The sequence below is a fragment of the Elephas maximus genome, chromosome 16 (assembly GCF_024166365.1).
Source record: "Elephas maximus indicus isolate mEleMax1 chromosome 16, mEleMax1 primary haplotype, whole genome shotgun sequence".
Taxonomy (NCBI): Eukaryota; Metazoa; Chordata; class Mammalia; order Proboscidea; family Elephantidae; genus Elephas; species Elephas maximus.
Genome location: NC_064834.1, coordinates 27,399,615 through 27,426,931, shown reverse-complemented (window position 1 = coordinate 27,426,931; position 27,317 = coordinate 27,399,615). Strand labels below are relative to the sequence as shown.

At 38.3% G+C, this 27,317-nt stretch overlaps 1 long non-coding RNA gene across 1 annotated transcript; it reads left to right on the top strand.

The window, feature by feature from the left end:
• Positions 1-27,249, top strand: LOC126059892 (uncharacterized). Its single transcript, XR_007513505.1, has 3 exons — positions 1-84; positions 8,016-8,064; positions 27,212-27,249. It is a non-coding gene; the product is annotated as an uncharacterized LOC126059892 (long non-coding RNA).
• Positions 27,250-27,317: the final 68 nt, after the last annotated feature.

Here is a 27,317-nt window from a genome sequence, read left to right as displayed (position 1 = left end):
CAGGTGAATTGAGACCAACTGTTATGCCTTGGATGGCTGCTTGCAAGCTTTGAAGACGCCAGGCATTATGGAACAAACTAGAAGGTAGAACAGAAGCACTAAACACATTATTATTCCAATTAACTTGGGTGTCCCATGAAACCATGACCCTAAACCTCCAAACCAAGGAATCAAATCCTATGAGGTGTTCGGTTGTACATAAGCAGCCTCAGCAGCTGCTCTTTTTTAGTTGTTGTAAGTGTATCCATCACAAAACTTCTGTGGAGCACTGAGTTTCAGATTTATGGTAATGGAAAAATCCCAGTGGTTAAAGGTAGAGGTGCACAGCTGATTAACGCAATTGCTGTCAATAAGTTGCCCACCTGTAAAAAATTGAATTGACAAAACCTGTGTGATTCTAAGTATTTTTGATGCTATTATGAATTGAATTGTTTCCTTAGTTTAGTTTTTATTTTCTCATTGCTACCATATAGAAATACAATTAATTTTTTATATTGATCTTATATCCCATCACCCTGCTGAACTCCTGTGTTAGTCCTAATATTATTTTAGTGGCTTGATTAGGATTTTCTACATACAAGATTATGTCATCCTCAAATAGAAATCATTTTACTTCTGCCTTTCCCATCTTAATGTCTTTTATTTATTTTTATTTAATTTTCTTGCCTAATTGCCCTGGAGCTTCCAGACTAAGACAGACTAGAAAGAAGGGCCTAGCAGTCTACTTCTAGCCACAGTGAAAACCTTCTGAATAGCAGTGGAACATTGTCTGATATAGTGCCAGAAGATGAGCCCCTCAGGTTGGAGGGTACTCAAAATATGACTGGGAAAGAGCTGCCTCCTCAAAGTAGAGTTGACCTTAATGATGCAAACATCCACTAATAATCAGAACGTGGAATGTACAAAGCATGAATCTAGAAAAATTGGAAGTTATCAAAAATGAAATGGAATACACAAAAATCAATATCTGAGGCATTAGTGAACTGAAATGGACTGATATTGGCCATTTTGAATGAGACAATCACGTGGTAATGTCCTGGGAATGATATATTGAAGAGAAATGGCATTGCATTCATCATCAAAAAGAACATTTCAAGAACTATCCTGAAGTATAACACTGTCAGTGATAGGATAATATTCACATGCCTACAAGGAATACCAGTTAATACAACTATTATTATTCAATTTACACACCAACCACTGAGGCCAAAGATGAAGAAAATTGAGGATTTTTACCAAGTTCTGCAGTCTGAAATTCATCAAACATGAAATCAAGACACATTGGATAATTACTGGTGATTGCAATGTGAAAGTTGTAAACAAAGTAGTTGGAAAATATGGCCTTGGTGACAGAAATGATGCTGGAGATCACATGATAGATTTTTGCAAGGCCAACAACTTCTTCATCGCAAATACCATTTTTCAACAACATAAACGGCGACTATACACATGGACCTTGCCAGATAGACTATACAGGAATCAAATCGACTACATCTGTGGAAACAGATGATGGAAAAGCTCAATATCATCGGTCAGAACAAGACCAGGAGCCAAATGTGGAATGGACCATCAATTGCTTATATGCAAGTTCAGGTTGAAATTGAAGAAAATTAGAACAAGTCCACCAGAGCCAAAATACGGCTGTGAGTATATCCCACCTAAATTTAGAGACCGTTTCAAGATTAGATTTGATGCATTGAACACTGATGACCGAAGACCAGATGAGTTGTGGAATGACATCAAGGACATCATATATAAAGAAAGCAAGAGGTCATTAAAAAGACAGGAAAGAAAGAAAAGACCAAAACTACATCAAAAGAGACTCTGAAACTTTCTCCTGAACGTAGAGCAGCTAAAGCAAAGTGAAGAAACAAAGAAGTAAAAGAGCTGAAGAGAAGATTTCAAAGTGCAGCTTGAGAAGATAAAGTAAGTATTCTAATAACATGTGCAAAGACCTAGAGTTAGAAAACCAAAAGGGAAGAACACACTTGGCATTTCCCAAGTTGAAAGAACTGAAGAAAAAATCCAAGCCTCAAGTTCTGACATTGAAGGATTCTACAATGAAAATATTAAATGACGCAGGAAGCATCAAAAGCAGATGGAAGGAATATTGAGAGTCATTGCACAAAAAAGAATTTTTCGATGCTCAACCATTTCAGGAGGTAGCATATGATCAAGAACTGATGATATGGAAGGAAGAAGTCCAAGCTGCACTGAAGACATTGGCAAAAAACAAGGCTCTAGGAATTGACAGAATACCAAGTGAGATGTTTCAATAGATGGATGCAAAGCTGAAAGCACTCACTCATCTATGCCAAGAAATTTGGAAGACAGCTTCCTGGCCAACTGACTAGAAGAGATCCATATTTGTGCCCATTCCCAAGAAAGGTGATCCAACTGGATGCGGAAATTATTGAACAATATCATTGATATCACATACAAGTAAAATTTTGCTGAAGATTATTCAAAAGCAGTTGCAACAGCACATTGACCGGGAACTGATGGAAATTCAAGCCAGATTCAGAAGAGGACGTGGAACCAGGGATATCATTGCTGATGTCAGATGGATCCTGGCTGAAAGCAGAGAATACCAGAAAGATGTTTACCTGTGTTTTATTGACTACGGAAAGGCATTCAGCTATGTGGATCATAACAAATTGTGGATAATATTGTGAAGAATGGGAATTCCAGAACACTTAATTGTGCTCATGAGGCACCTGTACATAGGATGGCGCAGGACCGGGCAGTGTTTCATTCTGTTGTACATAGGGTCACTATGAGTTGGAACCTACTCAAAGGCACCTAATAACTGCAATTGTCCTGGCTATTCAATATAATGTTGAATAGACGTGGCAGGAGTGGACATCTTTGTATTGTTTCTGATATTAGGAAAAAATCATTCAGTCTTTTACCATTGAGTATGGAAGGAGCCCTGGTGGAGCAATGGTTAAGCACTTGGATGCTAACTGATAGGTTTTTGGTTTGAACCCACCAGTGGCTCCACAGAAGAAAAGACCTCCTGGTGATCTGCTCCCATTACAGCCTAGGAAACCCTCTGGGGAACTTTTTTTTTTTATTGGGTAGATATGAGTCAGAATTGACTCCATGGCAAAAGCAACAACTGCAACCTGATGTTATTATTATTATTATTGGTAGATTATTTTTATCAGATTGAGGCAGTACCTTCGTTTACTGAGTAGTTTCTTTTTTTTTTTTTTTTAAATCATGGAGAGATATTGAATTTTGCCAAATTTTTTTGTAGCTACTAAGATAATCATGTGATTTTCACTCTTCTATATTGATATGGTATATTACATTATTTTTCGGATGTTAAACCAACCTTGCATTTCTGGGACAAATCTCACCTGGTCATGGTGTAAAAGCCTTTTTATATATTGCTGGATTTGATCTGCTAGTATATTGTTGAGGGTTTTTGTGTTACTATGCATGCTATTTTTTATCACATTTCCATGCCATTACTGTCAATAAATATGTATGTATAGAATAATTTTTAACAACTGCATGTTTTCATTGTATGGTTATATAGTATTGTATTTAATCAGTGGCCTATTAAAGTTATTTTTCTTTTTTCTATTAGAAACAACACTGTAGTGAATTTTTCTATTTATATCTTATCGATTGCTCTTTCTTTCTCATAGTTTATTTAGCAAGTTCCTTATAGATGTTGTCTCCCTGCTCTACTTTCCATTCTGGATAGGTTTGAACCTGTCCCTTCCACCCTACTACCTTCTTGCCACCTAGTGATGGCAAGGCCAGGAAGAGCAAGCCAAGGAGTAAACTGTCTAGATTGTTCCAAACCCATACATTTCCCAATTTTAGGTTCTTGATTTCATGTTCCTTCCAAAAAGCAACATGAAAATAGACTAGAAGAGACAAGGTGGATATATATATCTACAAGGTGAATATATAACTACTTGCTTTATTAGTTTACAATGACTGACCAAAAAGAATGGGGAAAACACAGATGTGTAGTACCAGAAAGCTCTCCTAAACATGGGCTCAAGTTAATCCTGTATACCCATAAACCATTTTCTTTCCTCCATGACTTCATTCTTTTTTTTTCAATACAAACCTCTCCCAAAACCCTCCCATTACTTTTTTCTAAGGCGGTACAGGTAGTCCCTGACTTACGACGGGGTTCTGTCCCTACAACTGTCATAAGTGGGTTCTGACTTAAGTCAAATACCTCTTTTTTTTACTTTTCATTATTATTGCTTTTTATTATCAGTATCTTTATAAATCCAATCTTTGTACATCTGGGATTGAACATCTGAGAACGATAACATTAGCAAGTTACGTGTAAGTGCATGGTTAACTTGAATGTATCATAAGTCAGGAGCTACCTGTACTAGCTAGGCCAAGATCCCTAACTACTGTTTATTTCATTTGCTTGTAGGTTTTCTCATTATGATGTAATTATCATAAGGTGATGATCCTATTCTCAAACCAGTTAGAACCAAATAATGAGCAATGAAACTTTAACAGTTCTCTTTCCCCTACTTGTTTAATTCCCTACTCCAAGAGACTGCTCTTTTTCCTGGTCTGACCGACTTCTGGTTTTTTCTGGAAATCACTGAATTTACTCATTCTGTTTCTGTCAGCTAAACTTGAGGCCTCTCTTATCCACTTAGCCAGATCATTGCTGACTCTTACGTCTCATTCAACAAAGAGTAGACAAAGTAGGGAGATGTTCCAGACAGAAGAAATGCAATATGGTATGTTGGAAGGATCACAAGTTAAAAAGATTAAAGCTTTCAACTTGCCAGTATTTTGTTGAGGATTTTTTTGTCATTACGAATGCTGTTTTGTGTCACATTTCCCCACTATTACTGTCAATAAATATGTATGTACAGTATAATTTTTAACAACTTCATACTTCCATTGTATAGTTGTATAATATTGTATTTAATCATTTAAATACAAAAACTTGGGTCCAATAACTTGGAAATGTATTACAAAGAAAGTGGAATACCATGCTAACAGGTTTAGATGTTATTATCTCTGTGATGGAAAGCTACTGAATAATTTTAAGAAAAACAATGATATGACTTTGGAGAGGGTCAACTGAGGAGAGATTATAGGGAGGATAACAAGTTAGGCAGATATTGAAACGGTAGATTTGAAAACTGATGAGCCTAAATGAAGGAAAAAGCACTAAGAATGGAAATAAAGAAAAGTAGAATGGACTTGTCAAATTAGATGTGGTCAGGAAGGAAAAAATCATCAATCATGGTCAAAACACTTAGTTTTCAGGAATGGTTAAATATGGTAACAGTTACTGAGACAAAAGGACCATATTTGGTAGGGGAAAGTGTTTGAGGTAAAGATATAAGCAGGGATTTCAGGTAGAGCTATCCAATAGACAGTAAGTCTGGAGTTCAGAAGAGAGGTGAGGACTGGAACTATGCATTTAAATATTACCATTATATAGATGGTACTTGTAAACTTGGGGTTCAGTAAGACCATGAAGGGAAAGAGAATAGAGTGAGAAGGAAAGTACGTAGGATAGAACTCTGGGAGCTCTAGTGGAGAGAAAAGAAATCAAAGCCAGTGAAGGAGAAGGGGAGCAACCAGGGGAGTAAGAGGAGAACCATAAGAGGCTAATATTTCTAAAGACATACCTTTTTTTTGTTTTTTCAAGTTTTATTTTTGGTGTAAATATATATACAGCAAAACCAGCTCCCATTCTACAGTTTCTAGACATAACGATCAGTGACATTTGTTACGTTCTTCACATAGGTCAACGTTCTTGTTAGTTCTGTTCTAGCTGTTTCACTTACATTTACTTAATCTGCCTGCCTCCCAACCTTCTCATCTCTGTTTAAAATGGCTGTTGACCTTTTGGTCTTATATAATTTTTTTTTTTAAGTAATGCAGTACTCATGGGTGACAATCCTCATTCTTTGGGGTAAACTGTTACTTAGCTTAAAGGTGACTTCAGGGGATAGTTTCAACTCAAGGTTTGAAAAGCAACTCAAGGCCATAGTCTTGGGGATTCTTCCAGACTCAATATGTCTGCTAAGTCTGAATTCTTTAAGAATTTGAAGTTATGTTCCACATTTTTTTCCCTTTTTATCAAGATTTCTCTATTATGTTCTAAATCAGAACATTCAGTAGTGGTAGCTGGGCACCATCTAGTTCTTCCGGTGTCAAGGTGGAGGAGGCAGTGGTTCATGTAGATAATTTGGCCTGTAGTCCAGTTCCTTCTATGATTCTTGGGTTTCTTTCTTTCTCTTCTATTCCAGACAAAAAAAGACCAATACTTGTATCTTAAGGACATATCTTTTAAAAGGGAGTTACAATAGGCCAAAAGCCTTGAATGCCTCACAGAGGTCACACAAAATTTGATTGATAGTTAGATAGGTGTGTATGTATTTTTGTGTGACTTTATCACCATCATTATATTGTTTTATCAATATTTCATGCTGTTTCTCTACAAAATTATTTATTGTACCCTTACCATGGATACTGTCCTGGTCTCTGTGGATAAAAACAGCCTCTGGCTCCAGGTCTTTATAGTTTGCTTTCTTGTCATATAAAACTGAACAGCCAGAAGTCTTGAGTAGACTGAGGGGAAGTGCTGGACCATTGGGGCAACACAGATGAACTGTGCAGGTGAAGAGCAGAGAAAAACAGGTGGGGACTGACTAGTCTTGAGCAGTTGCTTCCCCACTCCTCTCCCCTGACACTTCCTGGGCTCAATTACACAATCTAAGGAGTACGTCCTCCAAAAGGAGATTCATCCTGCCACTGACTGAGTGAAGAATGATTAATTGTAGTTTTCTGGTGCCTGGAACTATCTACCCTATGACTCATCCCACTGCCCCCAATACCCAGTCAGGGATGCCACACAGTAATGTCTGGCCTTTGGCCTTTCCTAATAGGGAAGGCAGGAGAAAAGGAGCCTACGGGACTAAATAATCATATTATCTATTTCAAAAGAAAAGTAACTAACTGATTACAGATTCCATCTGAAGCAGAGTATTAAAACAAAACATGAAGAATTTAAAATAAGACTAAAACACATACTAAACAGTAAAAGGAGAAATACCAACAATATGAAATAAACTATTCTACAAAAAAAAAAAAGAAAATATTTGTTATGAAAAATATAGTATCTGAAGTAAACAATAGATGGGATAAGTATTAGTAGGCTTTAGCTGAGGAAATTAACTACAGGAACCAAAACCAAAAACCCGTTGCCATCAAGTCCGACTCATAGCGACCCTATACAACAGGGTAGAACTGCCCCATAGAGTTTCCAAGGAGCACCTGGTGGATTTGAACTACTGACCCTTTGGTTTGCAACCACAGCACTTAACCACTGCACCACCAGGGTTTCCACTAAAGGGACAGATTGTGGAATTCTCAAGGAAGGAAGAAGGAAAGAAGCAAAAGAAAATATAAATGAATAGTTAGAAGATATGGAAGACAGAAGTATAATTGCTAACATCTGGGTAAAAGGAGTCTCAAAAACAGAAATAGACAGGAGGAAATATTTGAAGAAATAATGGAAATAAAATCCTCAAATTAAAAGAAAGATGAAAGACCTAGATTGTAACAGCCCATTTTTTAAAAAGCCAAACCTGTTGCCTTTGGTTCAATTCCAACACATGGCAACCCCAGGTGTTAACAGAGTAAAACTGCTCCATAGGATTTTCTTGGCTGTAATCTTTATGGAAGCAGATAGCCAGGCCTTTCTGCTGCAATACTGCCACTGGGTGGGTTCGAACTGCCAACCTTTAGTAGTCAAGCATAAACCAGGGACCAATGTAAATGCCCATAAAGCCCATTATGCCCCAAATTTAAAAAATAGGAAGAAAGTACTTCACCTGGATCCATTATACTGAAATTTTAAAAATATCAACTCAAGAAGGAAATTCTAAAAGCTTGCAGAAAAAGCAGTTATGATTTTAAAAATAGAAGGAAAAATAATCAGAACATAAAATTTTATATACGGCTAACTTTTTTTTTTTTTCTTAACATATTTTCAGGTACATAAGCTTCAGAAGATTTGCCACGCAGAACCCACACTAAAAATGGGTGAGGTTCTCAGAAAGTTCTTGCCTAACTAAAAAAAACTAGTGGGGAATAATTAGCCCCAGACTAATAAACACTGTGCTGATCTTGTCTAACAAATCATAAAAGCAGAACTACAAAAGATCTAACTGTTTCCAAGGAACTTATTTGCATCTTGGAGCAGAGCTCAGAAATATTTACAGGAATACAAAAATATCCAGCCCCTAAGTAGGTAAAATTCATAATGCCCGACACAATAAAAAATTACCAGTTATGCAAAGAAGCAGAAAAATATGACCTGCAATGAAGAGAAAAATCAATCGGCTGAAAACAAACTAGAACTGACACAGATGTTAGAATTAGCAGACAGTGACATTTAAATAGCTATTTTTGCTGTATTCCATATGTTCAAAAAGTTAAAACAGTACATACCAGCATTTTTAGAATATAGCAACAACAATATTATGAGGGAAATTTTTGGATATAAATATATTAGAAAGAACAGATGCTAAAAATTAATGAGTAGGAGGAAAGAGATGATACAAATAAGAGCAGAAATCAATGAAATACATAACAAAGATACCAAAGAGAAGATTAACAAACGTGGGTTCTTAAAATACAACCCAACGAACAAACTAGACAACCCCTGGTAAGATTTTATCAGAAGAAAGAGAAATGTCACAAACAAATAATATTATGAATTAAAACATTCTGTAGACATACTGATGGAGTCTCTGGGTGGGGCAAACGGTAATACGCTCAGCTACTAACCAAAAGATTGGAGATTCACGTTTACCCTGAGGTGCCTCAGAAGAAAGCCTGGTGATCTTCTCACCAAAAAAATCAGCCATTGAAAACCCTGTGGAGCGCAGTTCTACTCTGACACACATGGGGTCGCCATGAGTTGGAATCTTGCACTTATCATTAACTATATGCCAACAATTTGGAAAACTGGACCCAACGAACAGATTTCCTAAAAATATAACTTAATAACTAAATCCTGGCCAAGACGAGGCAGCAAATTTGGCATAATGGTAAAGATTGGTGAATCTAGGTGAAGGAACAAACGGGTTTTATTGTTCTTACTCTTTCAACTTTTTTCTGAAGGTTTAAAACACTCCTAAATGAAAAGTTGAGGGGATATATATATATCTATAAATCCATATAGATAGAGAGATAAAAAAAAAGAGATAGGCACACCCAAATTTTTTTAGGACTGTACAGATAAAATGCAACTAAACTAAAAAGGAATGAAAGGAATGATTTAGGATGGCAGTTACTTGGGTCATGGAGATGGTGGGACGGGATGGCATGAAGAGGAGTACACAGATACATGTAAGTTATTGTAAATGTCCCAGTTTCAGTGCTTGGTTATGGTTTTTAAAAAAAAGTGGGTTCTTATTACATTATTACTATATATTAAAAATGATATAAGTAAAGCTGGCCATAAAGGCACCATTGCTGAGAGTATGTTATGAACAAAAGATTACATCAATCCACTCTTATGCCCTCGTTCGCCTCAGCCTACCCCCACAAAACCACTGAAAATTAACAACCATATATCTTGAATGGAAAATTCTAGAGCTGGGAAAAAAGCTGGACCTACAACTATTTGAGAATCAGCTCTGAATTTTTTTCACGTGAAGCTTATAATTGTGGTGTTCCAAGAATAATTAACAACTATTTTAAATGCTCTACTATTAACCAATGATTCAACCTTGTTTAATCACATTCTTATTTAAAGAAAATGATACACTTCTACTGTTCTTCAGAGAGACAATAGTGAGAATGAAATTACCACTAAGATGCACAGTTTAAAAGGACTAAATATATAATTCCTAGTTACCAAAATTAGTGTTAATGATATTTCAAATAATTTACCATGTTAATAGAGTCATATATTTATTTTATTGCACATAGCATGGTTGTAGAGAAGCTGGGCTTTGGAGTCAGACGATCCTGGGTTCAAGTAGCCATCCTGCCCCTTATGAGTTGTTAGACATTGGGTAAATTATTTAACCTCTAGACCTTACTTTCCTCATCTGAAACTGGATCTACAACTATAGGATTGTTGACTCTTTAAAGACAGTCCATTTAAAGTGCTTAGTACAGTGTATAAGGTCACTATGAGTCAGAATTGACTCAAGGGTAATTTTTTTTTAATTACCATATTGAAACACTTAAACTGATTTAATTTACATACTTCTATCTATATGGAGCTCTGGTGGCCCAGTGGTTAAGTGCTACAGCTGCTATCCAAAAGGTGGGCAGTTCAAATCCACCAGCTGCTCCTTGGAAACCCTGCAGGGCAGTTCTACTCTGTCCTGTAGGGTTGCTATAAGTCAGAATTGACTCTACAGGAATGGGTTTGTATCTATCTATATATGGATCACTGGTGGTGCAGTGGTTAAGAGCTCAGCTGCTAACCAAAAGTCAGCAGTTCAAATCCACCAGCTGCTCCTTGGAAACCCTATGGAGATCTGCTCCTATAAAGATTATAGCCAAGAAAACCCTACAGGGCAGTTCTGCTCTGTCCTATAGGGTGGCTATGAGTTGACTCAACAGCAATGGGTTTATCTATATATTTCCTAAGAACTGACAAAGTTACACAGCTTCTTAACAGGAATTCAAATTAAAAAAAAAAAAGTACTTGCAGCTTTGAAAACGGGGAAATACAAACCCAGTAGTCTCAGCACTCTATTCACTTGTCATTAGATGATCTCCTAAAGCTCCATTTGGCTCTAACATTTTAATATTCTATAATTCTATGATTATTGCCTTTACAAGTATTTAAAAGTCAGTAAGATGTGTTTATTTATTTGGGATTCTGTTATGTTTTGAAAGGTAGAAGATGGTACTCAACTTGAACAGATGTTTTCGTGACTGAACAAGTTTGTAAAGATTCTACTTCCTACAACAGACATGATATTTTGTAACACAGTACTGTTGGAATATGGACAGATTCCATTTCAGGTTTCTGTATGCTCTGCTAGCCTATTTGTGCTTCTTTTCTTAAACTATTAAGGAAGATATTTATAAATCTTTTCAAAAACACTGTAGTTTACTCCAGCGATATTTTGATTTTGGTTGTAGGTATGGTAGGTATGTAGGTATGGTAGCAGATGCACTGTGTTGTTGTTGGGTGCTGTCAAGTCGATTTTGACTCATGGCAATCCCATGTAACAGAGCAGAGCTACCCACTAGGGTTTTCTTAGCTGTAATCTTTACAGGAACAGATCTCCAGGTCTTTCTCCTGTGGAACCCATGGGTGGGTTCTAACTGCCAACCTTTTGGTTAGCAGCCTAGCACTTAGCTGTTGGGCCACCAGGGCTCCTTTTTATATGCACCGTACGTATCTCAGTTTAGTCTGCTCTCTCTCCTTCCCTTCCTCCCTTCCTTTTTTTCTTTCCTTCCTTTCTTCCTTCTTTCCTGTCTTTCACCAAGATAAGGTAATTGAAGGAAGGTTTTATAGCAATTCTTGCAGTGTAAGGGCTTTACAAAGTTAACTGAAATGGCAATATTTAAAAATTATAAGTAAAATGCTACTGGTGGTACATTTCCCTTTTTGCGTGTTATTGCAAAAACAACATAAAACTACTTGGAAGAAAAATTTTTAAATGGTCGCTCATCCCATCACACTAAAAGAACAATTCTGTGTCTTTCTCTTTCCAGGATAAATCTATGCTTTTATAAACTTGCAATCAGTGTGCGTTTGGTGTTGTGTGATATTTGGTCAAGGGAAGTATCAAACTTACCTATTTAACCATTTCTGTATTAGACTTCTAGGTTGGCCCTAAACTGTTATTATTATAGAAAATGTTGTAATGAACTTTTTCAAATATATAACTTTTACTCCTACTGAACTAATTACTTACGATAAATTAATAGTGGAGGGAATGCTCAGTTTAAAAAAGCATGGGCATTAGAGGCCTTATTGTTAAACTATTTTCCAAAAGCGTGTGTGTGTATGTATGTACATGTATGTATGTACATATATATATGTATATTTATATATATCGAAAACCTTCTACTCTCTACTATATACATATATATGTAAAATATAGTACTATTTATTTTAAGATATTATCTGTAAATGAGCATAACAAAGAAATGACTTGTCAGCTTAAATTATCTAAGAGTACACACCAGAATTAAGTTTTCTTCTTTCCTTTTTTTTTAATATAATAAATAAGAAGTTTGGATGCAATGTTCAGGGTTCGATTTAAATAAAGAGTTCTAATTCAAGACGAATAGGAGATATTGGTTATTGTAAAAGGACAAAATGCCATCTAGATTTTTCAGGTTTTGTCAACCCAGCTTTATTAACCATCTCTTAAAAATGGGTACCTTGAACTTACTGAATCATCCATAGCTACAACTCACTAAGTATACTTGTCATAATTTTCTTAGTCACGGAATAACTGAATTAAACTTGAAATCACTGCAAAATATAGACAAGAAGAAAAATAGTTGGCTTGTAGCATGTAGGGAAGTAACAGTTTCATCTTCGTATTTTACCAATTTGTCTCTACTACCCTCTAGTGGAAACATAGTTATAATATCCTTACAACATTTGCCTTCAGATTTAAAACACACACACTCACGCACACACAGAGGGCAATTTATAGATTTCAGCTTTAGAGAGCTGACTCCAGACTTAGCTATTATATAAACTCCTGGAGGACACTGCCTTTGAACTGGCATTCTTGCTTCTCTCTCTTCACATACTAATCCTTTCTGAAAAGTGCTGCTAGATTAATCTGTTTAAAGGGAAAATCTGATCCAATCACTCCCCTGCTCAATCAATCAAATACACAAACAGAAAAAACCCTTCAGAGGCTTTTCATTGTATTGCTTCAAGTAGTACAGTAAACTATCCCATAGTGACTTCCAAAACTGTTCATAATATGAATCCAGCTCTTCTTTCCACTCTTCTAACCCTTTAATCTCTTCATCCACCCTACCCTCCAGCCAAATCCCACTTCTGGGTGCTCTCCGAACTGGCTCCATATTTTTCACGTTCCTGCCTAGAATGCCACCCACCTAGTCATCTCCATCCTCCACCAACTTCCTTCTTCCATTTCAACTTGCCAAAGTTGTGTTTGTATTTCAAGAATTATCTCAAAAGCACCTTTTGTTCAGCTGTACCAAGCTCTTTTTGTCAGTCACAAAAAAGTCAGGCACTTTCATGACACCGTGCTCAGGGTTGGATTATTCAATAAGCGAGGTATGCGTGGGCTGATTTGTGGTTATTTACTAATCTGTAGCGAACAATTTTACACATGCACTTGGTTTACCGGGTACTCCATCCCTGTCAGGGATTGTAAATTTGAAAAGGAGACTTTGATTCTACAGGAAGATGTTGTGGGCTTGAGAGAGAGAGAGATGCCAGCCATACCTAGAAGTAGAATCTTCAATATGGTGAAAAATGTAAAATTGCTCACTGCAGATGGTCTGGTGCTTACCTTGTGCTTTTTACCTTGCGTTTAGGATAGTATGCCCCTGACTGTGCTGTTCCCTCTACCTGGACATTTTACTCAGCACCCTCTCCTTCAATTCCCATTTAAACTGATACTAATTTTCCCATCCAAAGCCAACACAAGGATCACGTCGTTAATGAAGCCTCACTTGTCTCACTCAAGGGCTTTTTCCAGGGTCAGATTACCTAGTAAACAAGGGCTGACATATGAAATCCATGTGAAATTGTTCACTACAAATTAGTAAGCAAGCACAAATCAGCCCATGCTTATCTTGCTTTACTGGGTACCTGTCCCTGTCAGGGATTGTAAATTTCAAAAGAGGCTTTGACTCTATAGGAAGGTGCTGTGAAATTGGGAGAGCGACAGATGTCATACCTAGAAGCAGAATCTTTGATGTGATGAAAAACTGTGAAACTGTTTACTACAGATAATCTGGTAAGCACTATGCTTACCTTGTCTATGGAATAATCCACCCCTGATCTTTTCCCATCTCCTGTGACCCTGTGGCAATTTATTTAAGTCCTTTTTCTAGTAGCCACCACCAGAGCTATTTCTGTGAGTGATAATTAATAATCGATGATATTAAGAAGAAAAATCATACATGTGAAGTGCTTACTGTGGGCTAGGTAGCCACAGATGTAAGTAAGTAAACATTACTTGGATGAACTCATTTTATGCTCAAAACAGCAGGGTACTATTATTATATTCATCTCAGAGATGAATAAAATGAGGCACAGAGAAATTAAGTGATTTGTATAATGTCACAAATGAAGCAAGGGCAGGAGCTGGGACTTAAAAGGATTTAAGCCCAGGAAGTCTATGAACCCTGAGGTCTTAACTATCACGACCACATGGCCATTCCAGAAGGGCTCTTTTACAGGATGGTACCGCTTAAATGTTGTCCCCTTATTCATTTTGCGTCTGTGACTGGGAATTGGCTATACGAGCAATCAAATTTGATTCTGGAGGTAGGAAGAAGTTTTTGTTTTGTCCTATTTGACAAAAAGATCTGCTTTCCTCTTTGACTCCCTCCCACCGCCCCTTACATGCCTCCTCCTCTAGACTCTGAAGCTTTGGAGGGGTTGCATACATCTTATTCTTATTTGTGCACCTGTCATCAAAGCTAGTGCATAGGGTATAAGAAAGGTATAATAATGTTATTAAACATTGTTGAAACAGCAGATGAGACCTTTTTTGTCTCACCTGGATGTGACAACCTTTTCCTTTTAATCCCTAAGCACTTGGTTCAAAATTCCAAATGAAGAATAATAATTAGCAAAAAGGAAGTGTAATCATCTGGTGTATTTTTCTAATATTTCTCCCTCCTCCCAACTCAATGAGGACAGACAGTCTAATTCATCTTTGGTGTCTTTGTATCTTTTGCCAAATAATGCCAGGCAAGCATAGGACACTCAAATATTTGATGGATGGGACTGACAGTTTGATTTTGTCTTCTCAAACTTTCGTAGTATCCTGTGTAGTACTGCAGTATCACATGTCTGGCACAAAACAAAGCACAGCACAGAGTCAGATAATTGATGTTCATAAGGAGGCCCGTGGGCACTACAAGACTCTGAAGTGCCTTTCTCATTTTTGAGGAATAAGTAAATTATGATCTGTATAATTTTAGCAGTAAGGGGATGATATTGTAGTTTTGCTCTTTGAAATTTGTTAATTACAGCAAATATTTTAAATAAGCCAGAATATTTCATAATCTGAAACCCTTGGCCTATATCATTCTGGAATATAGATTATTGAAACAAATTAGAACTTCATTTATTCAACGCCATTAGAAAATGAGCTTTTATATTAATTCCTTAACTTGCTCCTAACAGACCTGGTCATAATCCGTTGCTCTGGTTCACTGGGCTGACTTTTCAAAGATAAAGACTTAAAGAATTACTTCTTACTTTAAATTTTTAATTCTTAAAGAGGGCTTGTCTTAAGTAAAAGCAGTATTGTGATAAAATTTGAATAACATCATAGTAGGAAAATACCTCAATATTACTGAGGACATATATGAAAAGCCAACAGCCAACATCATACTTAATGGAGAAAGACTGAGCGCTTTCCCCTTGAAATTGGGAACAAAGGTGCCCATTCTCACCACTTCTGTTCAATATTGTAAGAAAAGTCATAGCCAGAGCAAAAAGACAAGAAAAAGAAATAAAAGGTATCCAGATTGGAAAAGAAGAAGTAAAATTACCTTTATTTGCAGATGATATGATCCCATATATAGAAAATTCTAAGAAGTTCACAAGAAAACTTCTAGAACTAATACAGGAATTTAGCAAATTGCAGGGTACAAGGTCAACAAACAAAAATCAGTTGGGTTTCTATACACCAGTAATGAGAAATCTGAAAGAGAAATTAGAGAAACAATTCCATTTGCAATAACATCTAAGAGAATAAAATATCTAGGAATAAATCTAACCAGGGACATGAAGGACTTGTACAATGAAAACTATAAAACACTGCTGAGAGAGATTAAAGAAGTCTCAAATAAATGGAAAGATGTTCCATGTTCATGGAGTCAAAGACATAATATTGCTAAGATGTCAATAGTACTGAAAGCCATCTATAGATTCAATGCAATCTGGATCAAAATTCCAACAGCCTTCTTCACAGAAATAGAAAAACCAATTCTCAACTTTATGTGGGAAGGCAAGTGGCCCCAAATAGCTAAAGCAATGCTGAAGGAGAAGAATGAAGTAGGAGGACTCACACTTCCTGATTTCAAAACATACTGTACAGCTACAGTAATCAAAACCGCCTGGTACTAGCATAACAATAAACACTTAGACCAATGGAATAGAATCAAGAGCCCAGATATGATCCACACATCTATAATCAACTGATTTTTGACAAGGGTGCTAAGTCCATTCGATGGGGAAAGAAGAGCCTCTTTAAAAAACGGTGCTTGGAAAACTGGATGTCCACATACAGAAAAATGAAATAGGATCCAAGCCTCCATGCACAAAAACAAATTAAAAATGGATTAAGGACCTAAATGTGCAAGCAAATCCATAAAACTCTTAGAAGAAAAAGCAGGGGCAACGCTGCTAGACCTAGCTTTCCACAGTGCATTACCTAATATAACAAAAGCACAAACAGCAAAAGGCAAAATAAATAAATGGGACCTCACAAAAATTTTGTTCACCAAAAGACTTTACCAAAAAAGTGAAAAGACAACCTACTGAACTGGGAGAATATCCTCAGAAACCACATATCTGACAAGAATCTAATAAGCTATATATATATATATATATATATATATATAAAATTTTGACAACTTAACAACAAAAAGACAAATGACACAATTATAAAACGGGCAAAGAACTAGCATAGACATTTCACCAGATAGGATATTCAAATGGCCACCAAACACATGAAAAGATGCTCACTAGCTATCAGAGAGATACAAATCAAAACCACAATGAGATACCATTACACTCCCACTGGGATGGCTAAGACATAAAAACCAGAAAATAACAAATGTTGGCAAGGATGTAGGGAAATTGGGACCCTTATCCATTGCTGGTAGGAATGCAAAATGGTACAGCTGTTGTGGAAAACAGTGTGCTGATTCCTCAAAAAACTTAAAACAGAACTACCATTAAAAAAACAAACAAGCCATTGCTGTTGAGTTGATTCCGATACATAGCAACCATATAGGACAGAGTATAACTGCCCCATAGGATTTTTAAGGAGTGGCTGGTGGATTCAAACTGCCCACCTTTTGGTTAACAGCCTGAGCTGTTAACCATTGAACCCACACTCCTAGGTATATACCCAAAAGACTTGAAAGCAGATTCATACAGAGACTTGTACACCAATGTTCACTGCAAAACTATTCACAATAGTAAAAAGGTAGAAACAACCTAAATGCCTATCAACAGATGAATGGATAAACAAAATGTGGTACATACACATACAATGGAATACTACTAAGCCAAGAGGAAAAATAAAGTCTTGATACATGCTACAGTATGGATGGAGCTTGAAGATATTATGCTGAGCAAAATAAGCCAATCACAGAAGAACAAATATTGTATGACTGCACTTACATAAAAAGACAAGAAGAGGCAAATGTATAGAGATCAAAGTTTATTAGGGGTTACCAGGGGCAGGAGGGAGGGGGAAGAGAGCAGTTAATGGTGATGAAAAAATCACATTGATTAATGGTGGGGTTGCACAGCTGATTATTGTACTTGCTGTTAATAAGTTATAAACCTGTAAAAAGTTTAATTGGCAAAAGCTGTGTGGTAGATATATTTACAACAATGACCAAAGAGTAGTTGCTGAGGCTACATGTATACAACCAAACATCTCATGGGGCTTGGTTCCTTGATTTGGATGTTTAGGGTCATGGTTTTATGGGGCATCCTAGTTAATTGGCCTAGTAACATGTTTAGTCCTTCTGTTCTACCTCTTGGTTTATTGCACAGTGCCTGGGGTCTTCAAGGCTTGCAAGGCACAGCAATTGGTCTTTATTCACCTGGAGCAACAGAGGAAGAAGGAAAGTCAGGAATAGGAGGAGGATATGGAATGTGGGCTAACTGCTTCCACAAACAACTGTTCCTTTTTCCAGGAGACCAGAAGAACTGATGGTGCCCAGGTACCATTACTGAACATTTCAATCAAAGATTCTATAGAAGAATTCTGATCAAACTGGGGAAACCACAGAACAGAATTTCAAATGCTCATGGATTCTAGGCTTCCTGGAGCCAGGGAGGGTAGGTGAACCCCTGAAATTATCGCCCTGTGATAATCTTTAAACCTTAAACCAAAAATAACCCCTGAAGTCTACTTAAAACCAAATAATTGTTTAGCTTAACTAGTAAAAAAAGGTCTGCCTTGAGCATTATGTTCTTTTAAGAACTATCTATATGGGATCAAATTGACAATAGCAACTAGAAAGATTAGATAGGAACCTTAGAGGGCAGCGAGTTTATGTTAACGAGGGAGAAACAACTCTGAAAAGGAGGGTGAGAATGGTTGCACAACTCAAAGAATGTAATCAATATCACTAAATTATACATGTAGAAACTGTTGAATTGGTGTATATTTTGCTGTGTATATTCTCAATAACATAAGAAAATTAATAAAATTTGGAAAAAAATTTAAATAACATCAGGAATCTAGGAAAAAATGAAAAATATCTGAGATTTGATTACAAATGCACATCCCTGATAGTTTCCCCTGACTCGAAATATATATAAACTTCTTTGCCAGTTTCAGCATTATCTAATAATAATTTATTCTTTCCTCAAAAGTGAGAAAGGCACTATGAAGCTAATGAAGTTATGTGCCAGGGCCCTGCCTTTACACAGGCCCCTTCTTCAGCTCTGAGAGGGTCCCCAACAATATCTTGCCATGGTCATATGTTTTTATAAAATGTGAAAAATAAGTATTTTAACTACAATTAGCTAAGGCCTTGAAATGATAACCTTGAACATAAGATTCAACAGAAAGCTGGTTTCCATGTGGCTGAGGTCAAATATACCCCCATCCTCCCCATTGCACTCTTTGTTGATCAGGTTTGATAACTCATTGTTAACAGTCACAGAGAACTCATGGAAACAACCTAACTGTAATAACAGTTTTAGTAACAGAGAAGTTTATAATCAGAAATGCAAAGAGTGAGGTCCGGGAGGGGTCCAAGCTGAGGGCCTCAAAGTCTAAAAAGGAGACCCTTATGTCTCAAAGGGGACCTGAGTACCCTTCCAAAAACCAGTGTTCATTCTCAACCACAAGAAACTTTCAACTCAGTGATGTCATTTGGCAGGCTTGGCTATGGGTTGCTCCTCTCAGCTCTTCTCAGCGCTTGAGACTTTACACTCTGTTGCCAAGGTCTGTCTAGGTCTGATCATTGTCTCCCACTGCCTCTGTGGCCATCACAGGTTTACTTAGTAGGGGAGGGTTGTAGCACAGGGCCTCATGTACAAAGGACGTTTTCCTCTCCTGACTCTCCTCAATCAGGAAGCACCATGTGAGCCTCTCTGTTCTAGGGTTTTTATTAGTCACTGGCACCCCCAGCCAATCCACTTAAAAAGGTCAACTACTGGAAGGGGCATCCATCGGTATAAACATCAACTACAGGGTGCCTCCCCTGACCCCCATCCCAGTAAAGGTCATACTGGGTGAGGCCCACCAGCCAATCCTGGTAATGGTCAACTAGTGAGTGGATCTTCCCAGCCAATCTGGGTAAAGGTCTGACTGGACAAGGCTCCCCAGCCAATCCGGGTAAATGTCAACCCTGGCCACCCTGTCCAATATGAGTAAAGGAGAAGGGGGAGTGGGGAGAGAGGGACTCAGAAATCAGGACCAAAAGGCCAAATTGCTTTTTTCAGTAAGGTGATTCTATACCCTGCCTGCCTGTATCTCTTCCCACCTCATCTCCCCTTCAGTTACTCTTCCTCTTTTATATTGGAAGGGCATTGGAGGGGCCATGAGCATTCTGTAGATTTCGTTTCAAAAGAAGTTGAGGTGAAAATGCATTTAGTTTGGGATTAGTGGCATCTAGTTATTTCTCCACATTTCCTTGTTTAGCTAGCAGTCTTCACCTAGGACTGACTTCTAGGGATATTCCTTCTACCCATGCTGCTGACTCTCCTGGCATCACAAAGTGAAGGGTTAGAGATCTTATACGAATCAGAGTACGACATTCAGGAGTCCCCAAGACTACCCTCTCTTCTAATACCAGCCTCAAGACTACTCTCACCTCTCACATCAATTGTAAGTCCCCAAAACTACCTTCACGTTCCATAATTTCCTAGAAGGACCCACAGAAAGCTGTTATACTCGTGTTTATGGTTTAGTACAGCAAAAGGACACAGATTAAAAGGGGAGAGATACATGGGACAGAATCCATGAAAGTTCCAAGCGTGAAGCTTCTAAAGTGTGACAATATATATAGAGTACTGTCAACCAAGAAAACTTACTCGAGCTTTGATATCCAGAGTTTTTATGGGTCTCAGTCATGTAGATATGATTGACTTCCTATGTGGCTAACCTTTAGTCTCTAGCCCCTCCAAATGTCAAGCTGATACCATGTAGCCCAAAGTCCCCACATTGTTAGACTACCCAGTATGGTCCAAGTCTCCCTAGCAAACAACACTGTTATCAGCCAGGCCATCCCAAGGGTTTAGAGATTACCTCCAGGATCCAAGGGCAAAGGCCAGATCTCTCTTTGGGTAAGGTTAGTTCTTTATTAAATGTCAAAGTATGTCAACCAAAAAAAACCATATCCGTTGCCATCGAGTCGGTTCCAACTCACAGCAACCCTACAGGACAGTGTAGAACTGCCTAGTGTTTTCAAGGAGCAGCTGGGGTGGATTTGAACTGCCGACCTCTTGGTTAGCAGCTGAACTTTTAACCACTGTGCCACCAGGGCTCCAGAGATATGTGAGTAGTGGGTAATAAAGGAGAAACTGGCCTGTGGAAAATTCTTCCATCATCAGATGTATAAAATTATAAGTAGAAGAGACTTGTTTTTCGTTATTCGTTCAACTAAGCTAAAGTTTCCTTTTGTCAGAAATACATTTGTTAATATAGCATAAACAATTGTAAATGCATTAGAATCATGCAAAATAGAAATTTCCAGTAGTTCTGCATATGTAGAACACAAACTTATAGCAGTACCACAAATAGATCATATGCAAAAGTTGATAAATGCTTTCTCAAATTTGACAAAAATTCTAAAAAATCACATATTACCAAGAATGAGCTAAATTAAAAGAACTTCTTGAAATATCAATCATAAAAAAAACCTATTTAGATCAACTATGCTAGAAAAAAGACTGAATTATCTTTTTTCTCTATATAGAAAAATTATAAAATTCTATCATATGAAAAGACAAAGAGCTCATCAGATGGGTTGACAAGAGGGCATTTAAAGTATGGATGTCAAATAATGGAGCCCAAAACATGTAGGACAAAAAAGCATTATAAAATGGTATCAGGAAGCTAAGAAAAATCTCATTTTAGGGAGATTTTATAATTTTATGATGTTTTTCAGCTTTGAATTTTATGATCTGTTATCTTCAATAAATATTCTCCTTCATGCTTAATTCTGTATTCATTTCCTTAAAAAGTGTCCCCAAGTGATATAAGCTTCAGACTCCTTGGCCATCTGTGGCCACATGGACACCCGATGGTACTTCACAGTCAGTATGCTCAAAGTGGTGCTTCACTTCCCACAGCTGCCCCTCAGGTTCTCTCTAAAATAGTAAGTAGTGCTGTTGGCCCACTGCCACACACCCACAAGTCACGCCTGATGACTCTGTCTTTTATTCACCACATCTATTCTACCACCAAGGTTTAACAGTCCTAGCTCTGAAAAAATATCTCTTAGGTTCTTAGTGCTGCTTTAGCAGAAATATCACAAGTTGGTGGCTTTAACAAACACAAATTTATTTTCTCACAGTTTGTTGTTGTGTGCCGTTGAGTTGATTCCAACTCATAGCAACCTTATAGGACAAAGTACAACTGCTCCATAGGGTTTCCAAGGAGCAGCTGGTGGATTTGAACTGCCAACTTCTTGGTTAGCAGCCCGAGCTCTTAACTACTTCTCTACCAGCGCTCTTTCTCTTAGCTTAAGAGGCTAGAAGTCTAAATTCAGGGCACCAGTTCTAGGGGAAGGCTCTCTGTCCGCTTTGGGGGAAAATCCTTGTCTCCGCTTCCCTAGCCCAGGCGTTCCTGGGTTCCTTGGCTATCTCCGTGTGACATCTATATTCTCCCTTTGCACTTGCTTGTCTAGGTGTCTAATCTGCTCCTTAGATCATGCAGAAGTGATTAGGTATAGGACCCACTCTACACTGATACGGCCTCATTAGCATACAAGGCCATATCTTGTTCTGGATGGCCAGAGAAGGAACAAATTTGTCTTGGAAGAAGTACAGCTAGAATTCTCCTTAGAAGCAAGGATGGTAAGACTTCATCTTACATATCGATCTTCGTATGAGTCTCCTAGGGCTTCCGTAACAAATTACCACAATCTGGGTGGCTTAAAACTGAAATTTATTCTCTCACAGTTTAGAAAGACAGACGGATATCAAGGTATTGGTAGGGCCACACTCCCTCTGAAGGGTCCAGAGGAGAATCGTTTCTTGCCTCTCATAGCTTCTGGCGGCCCTGGATGTTCCTTCACTTATGGTAGCACAACTCGAGCCTCTGCCTACCTCTGTCTTCACATGGCCTTCTCTGTGGGTGTCTCTGTGTTCACTCCTCTTCTTATAAGGACATCAGTCAAGATCCCTGTGCGGTACAAACCGTTTGTGCTTGACTGCTAACTTAAAGGTTGATGGTATGAACCCATTCAGTACCTTCAGGAAAAAGGCCTGGTGATCTGCTTCCATAAAGATTACACCAAGAAAACCCTATGAAGCAGTTCTAATCTGAAACACATGTGGTCACCATGAGTTGGAACTGACTTCAAAGCAACATGTTAATTGGATTTAGGGCCCACCTCAAATCCGGGATCATTTCTCATCGAGATCCCTAATTACATGTGTAATACCCTGTTTCTAAATACAGTCACATTCTGAGGTTCTGAGTAGACATGAATTTTAATGGGGCACTATTCAACGCACTATAGTCTTCTTCTATTGGATAAGTATGTTCAATAATTCCTATGAATTTTATTCAGTAGCAAAAGAAGCAAGAATCATTAGTTCATTTTTGGACTAGGTAATATACTCATGGAAACCCTGGTGATATAGTGGTTAAGTGCTTCGGCTGGTAACCAAGGCGTCAGCAATTTGAATCCACCAGGCGCTCCTAGGAAACTCTATCGGGCAGTTCTACTCTGTCCTATATGGTCACTATGAGTCGGAATCGACTCAATAGCAGTGGGTTTGGTTTTGGGTTTGGAATACACTCACAGCGTTCAAAATTAAGAAAGAAAAGTCTCCCTTCCCCTTTTCTCCATAGAGACCCATTGTTAATCAGCTTCTTGTGTCTCCTTTCAGAGTATTTTATGTATTGACAAGCAAATATTTCTTGTTTATTTTTGTCTAAAAAATGTTTATATCTAAAAAAAAGTATGTGCAAGTCAACTATCTTTTCCTTCTGCAGCAGAGTTTCCTGAATTATAAATACAAGCCTTTTTGGAGCACATGCCTTTCTATACCTTTCCTCTTGAGGTCTTTCAAAGCTCCACTAGAATCACTATCCTAAATTATAGTTCCAACCATAGGCCTCTACTGTCCACACCCCTTAGAACAGCATTCAGGACTCTTCAAGATCCTGACTCCAAACTCCCTTCCCTTCCTGAACACCCACTGGATTCCCTGCACCCTCAATGGAAGCACCCTGGATTACTCCAGCTGACTTTCAGGCCTCTATGCATTGCTCATGTAATTTTCTCTGCTTGAAACGCACAATTCTTTCTCATGTATTTGTTCAAATGTCATTTCCTCTATCAGAATGAGCAGTTTCGTCCTCTGTGTTTTCATGTCACCTTATAGCACAAGTTACAACAGTAAGTGGCAGAAGAGAATTCTAAATAATCATTGTGCTCCCTCTGCGAACACACTGAGAGTAGACAGTGTATCTTATTCATTTTTGTGTCCACAAAGCAGTGTTGCACTTGAGAGACATTGAATACAAGTTAGCAGCAAGTGTGATAAGCTGTATTTGTAGAGATGATAGCATGAATTTACAGTAACCCCTGAAACTTTAAAAAGAAAGATAATTGAGTTAACTTGAATTACTTAGCCTCACAGCTGTGGACGCTTGTGGCCTTCTTTATGCTTAATGTAAGATGAATATAATGGATTACTTGCTGTTTTATAAAATAGAGTTCCTTGCTTAAGCCTCCCAAAGAGAAAGACATACACTCATTTGTTAAAAACAGTAACCTAAACTAGCAGAGAACAGCCTGTATCCCTAGGGCGCTTCTCTGGGAGACCAGTTTCCAGTTAAAAAGTAAATTTTGGGTTTTTTTTTTTAATAATTTTTTATTGTGCTTTAAGTGAAAGTTTACAAATCAAGTCAGTCTGTCACATATTAGCTTATATACACCTTACTCCATACTCCCACTTACTCTCCCCCTAATGAGTCAGCCCGCTCCCTCCTTCCAGTCTCTCCTTTCATGACCATTTTGCCAGTTTCTAACCCTCTCTACCCTCCTATCTCCCCTCCGGACAGGAGATGCCAACACAGTCTCAAGTGTCCACCTGATACAAGTAGCTCACTCTTCGTCAGCATCTCTCTCCAACCCATTGTCCAGTCCCTTCCATGTCTGATGAGTTGTCTTCGGGAATGGTTCTTGTCCTGGGCCAACAGAAGGTTTGGGGACCATGACCGCCGGGATTCCTCTCGTCTCAGTCAGACCATTAAGTCTGGTCTTTTTATGAGAATTTGGGGTCTGCATCCCACCGATCTCCTGCTCCCTCAGGGGTTCTCTGTTGGGCTTCCTGTCAGGGCAGTCATTGGTTGTGGCCGGGCACCATCTAGTTCTTCTGGTCTCAGGATGATGTAAGTCTCTGGTTCATGTGGCCGTTTCTGTCTCTTGGGCTCATAGTTGTCGTGTGACCTTGGTGTTCTTCATGCTCCTTTGATCCAGGTGGGTTGAGACCAATTGATACATCTTAGATGGCCGCTTATTAGCATTTTAGACCCCAGACGCCACATTTCAAAGTGGGATGCAGGATGTTTTCATAATAGAATTATTTTGCCAATTGACTTAGAAGTCCCCTTAAGCCATAGTCCCCAGACCCCCGCCCTTGTTCCGCTGACCTTTGAAGCATTCAGTTTATCCTGGAAACTTCTTTGCTTTTGGTCCAGTCCAGTTGAGCTGAGCTTCCATGTATTGAGTATTATCCTTCCCTTCACCTAAAGTACTTCTTATCTACTAACTAATCAGTAAATAACCCTCTCCCACCCTCCCTCCTCATAACCACAAAAGTATGTGCTCTTCTCAGTTTATACTATTTCTCAAGATCTTATAATAGTGGTCTTATACAATATTTGTCCTTTTGCCTCTGACTAATTTCACTCAGCATAATGCCTTCCAGGTTCCTCCATGTTATGAAATGTTTCACAGATTCCTCACTGTTCTTTATTGGTGGGTAGTATTCCGTTGTGTGAATATACCACAATTTATTTAACCATTCATCCGTTGATGGACACCTTGGTTGCTTCCAGCTTTTTGCTATTGTAAACAGAGCTGCAATAAACATGGGTGTGCATATATCTGTTCGTGTAAAGGCTCTTATTTCTCTAGGGTATATCCCGAGGAGTGGGATAAATTTGGGGTTTTAAAAGTAAGTTTTAAAAGTTGTTAGGCTCAGCGGGGAAGTTTACCAACTCTTATTTCCACCATGGACCCCAAATGCTCTGCCTCTGTGGCCTGAGAGTGTAATGTTGTCGAGTCTGAGTTATTGCCACATGTAGGGCCAGATGACAGACTCTGCTCCTTCTCCTCAAGTTGTGTGGGATGGTATCAAACACAATGCTTGGGATATACTACTTCCATTCTTCATCCTAATTAAAGCTTTTTTTTTTTAATTAATTTTTATTGTGCTTTAAGTGAAAGTTTACAAATCAGGTCAGTCTCTCATACAAAAATTTACATACGCCTTGTTCCAAAACCCAGTGCCATCCAGTCGATTCCGACTTATAGCGACCCTGTAGGACAGGTAGAACTGCCCCATAGAGTTTCCAAGGAGCGCCTGGCGGATTCCAACTGCCAACCCTTTGATTAGCAGCCTTAGCACTTAACCACTACACCACCAGGGTTTCCATCCACCTTGTTATACACTCTTAATTGTCAGAGCTTTTTTAATACACATTTGTAGAGGTCGTGGTCCAAAAAGCTCAAACCTGTTGCCCTCCTCTGGATTCCGACTCACAGCGACCCTATAGGACAGAGTAGAACTACCCCATAGGGTTTCCAAGGAGCAGCTGGTGGATTCAAACTGCCCACGTTTTGGTTAGCATCTGAATGCTTAACCACTGTACCACCAGGGCTCTGAGAGGTGGTGATAGTCGCTATTCTATGCGTAGTTATCATCAATGCAAAGATAACCCCAGTTCTATATACTGTTTTGTTTCCTAAAGGCCTAAAGGAGCCCTGGTGGGGCAGTGGTTAAGAGCTTGGCTGCTGACCAAAAGGTCGGCAGTTTGAATCCAGCAGCCCCTCCCTACAGGGTCACTAGGGGTCAGAATCGACTTGACCCGTACATAACAACAAAGGCGTAACATAACAACAAAGGGGTAACAAATAACAACAAAGGGGTAAGAATGATGTTCAAGAGCAGAAATCCCTCTTAAGGGTATGGCGGAGGGGAATGAAACAGTTTTTGACACTGGATTACTTAAAGTATAAGGTCTCCTCTTCTCCCCTCGTAGAACTGTTAATTTTTGTGCATGTAAAGTACATTTAAAATTCTGATATGAACACATTTTAAAATTAAACAAAAAAAGTATATTTTTAACACACTAAGGTAATTTCTTTAGATCACTGAGAGCATCTTTCAGTTTTCCAATATTTTCATCTTGAAGGCAACTAAAAATGTGCTCCTTTAGAGAAATAGTTACGCCTAGGCTGCAAGCCACTCAGAAAAACATAAATACACATTAGCCTTAAGTATTAGAATCGGAAGGAATGGAACCTTGATGTAAGTGTAGTTTTATTTTTGTGATAAGCTATTTAAGTGTGATAAAAATTAATTGTATCATTACAGAGAGAGAAAAACCCCACGGAGAACAGCAGATTACCAAGGACTTAGAAACAGTAGGACGACGCTCCCCTGGAATGAAAGAGAGCGCTTGCGTGCAGACTCAGTTGGG